Below are 1,679 nucleotides of genomic sequence, written 5' to 3' on the forward strand. Positions count from 1 at the left end.
ACATTTTCCCCTTAGTATTGATGTTGCTATGTCCCACAAATTCTGGTAATTTGTGTCTTCTGTTAGCATTTGTTTCCAGGAATCTTTTGATTTTTCTCTCTGGCTCACTGATCGTTCAGTAGTGAGCTGTTCAATTACCAGGTGCTAAAGTTTTTCCTCTGTGTCTGTAGTTCACTTCTAATTTCAGTACATTATGATCTGAGAACATAGTTTGTACAATTTTTATCCTCTTGATTTTATGGAGGCATGTATTATGGCCAACATGTGGTCTATCCTGGAGAAAGACCAATGTGCACTGAAGAAGAATGTTTAGCCAGTTTTCTGGGAGTGTAGAGCACTACATATATATCTACTAGGCCACTTTCTTCCATTTCTCTTTTTAGAGCTCACATATCTTATTAGGTTTCATCCTGATTTACCTATCAAGTGAAGACAGGGCAGTGTTGAGGTCTCCTTCAATCGTTTTGTTGCTATTGATGACTTAATGTCAGATTTGTCAACAATTATTTTAAATATTTTGATGTCCCTCATTGGATGGATATATGCTTAGGAGTGTGATTTCTTCCTGTTGTACATATGCCTTAATTATTACAAAATGTCCATATTTTTCCTTATAAATATTCTAAAGTTTAAATTATCTGATATTAATATGGTCACTCTAGCTTCTTTACTGTTGTTGTTTTCTTGGATGATTGTTCTCCAATCTTTGATTTTAAGTCTGTGTGTTTTAATTAATCAGATGTGTTTCTTGTAGGCAGTAACATGCTGGATTCAGTGTTTTGATCAATTTTGCAACTCTGTGTCTCTTTTATTAAGGGGTATTTGGGCTACACCTGATAATGCTCAGGGGTTACTCCTGGCAATGCCCTCAGAAGTATCTTCTGGCTTGGAGGACGATATGGGACACTGTGGGATTGATCCGTGGTCTGAACTAGGTTAGCACATGCAAGGCAGATGCTCTACCACTTGCACCACTGCTCTGGCCCATCACTCTGTTTCTCTTACATGGTGCATTTAATCCATTGACATTGAGAAATATAATTGTCATGCTCGGGCAACACATATACTAAAATTTGAATGATACAGAGATAAGCAAGGCCCCTGTGCAAGGATGACACGCAAATTTGTGAAGCATTCCATATTTAAAATATATATATATATTATATATACATATATATATAAAATTGTCATGGAATTTCTTGTCATCTTTGTGTAGGAGTTTGGTTTGTCTGTTTTCTGTTTTTTCTTTTCTTCTTCTTCTTCTTCTTCTTCTTCTTCTTCTTCTTCTTCTTCTTCTTCTTCTTCTTCTTCTTCTTCTTCTTCTTCTTTTTTTTTGGTTTTTGGGTCACACCCAGCGGTGCTCAGGGGTTACTCCTGGCTGTCTGCTCAGAAATAGCTCCTGGCAGGCACGGGGGACCATATGGGTTACCAGGATTCAAACCAACCACCTTTGGTCCTGGATCGGCTGTTTGCAAGGCAAACACCACTGTGCTATCTCTCCGGGCCCCTGTTTTCTGTTTTTTCTTAAAGTAGATCTTTTTAGTTTGTCTTTTAAGTTGCTTTGAGTCTGTAAACTTTCTGAGATGTTGTTTATCCATGAAGTTATGTATGCTTCCTTCAAACATGAATGTGAGTCTGGCTTGGTGAAGTATCTAGGCGAACCATTCATTTTGTTGTTT

General features: G+C 37.6%; 1 non-coding gene across 1 annotated transcript; it reads left to right on the plus strand.

Annotated features, from left to right (window-relative positions):
• Positions 1-1,043: 1,043 nt before the first annotated feature.
• On the plus strand, positions 1,044-1,146 carry LOC126028816 (U6 spliceosomal RNA). Its single transcript, XR_007502525.1, has one exon. It is a non-coding gene; the product is annotated as a U6 spliceosomal RNA (small nuclear RNA).
• The last annotated feature ends 533 nt before the right edge of the window (positions 1,147-1,679 follow it).

Source organism: Suncus etruscus, chromosome 1, assembly GCF_024139225.1.
Source record: "Suncus etruscus isolate mSunEtr1 chromosome 1, mSunEtr1.pri.cur, whole genome shotgun sequence".
Classification (NCBI taxonomy): Eukaryota; Metazoa; Chordata; class Mammalia; order Eulipotyphla; family Soricidae; genus Suncus; species Suncus etruscus.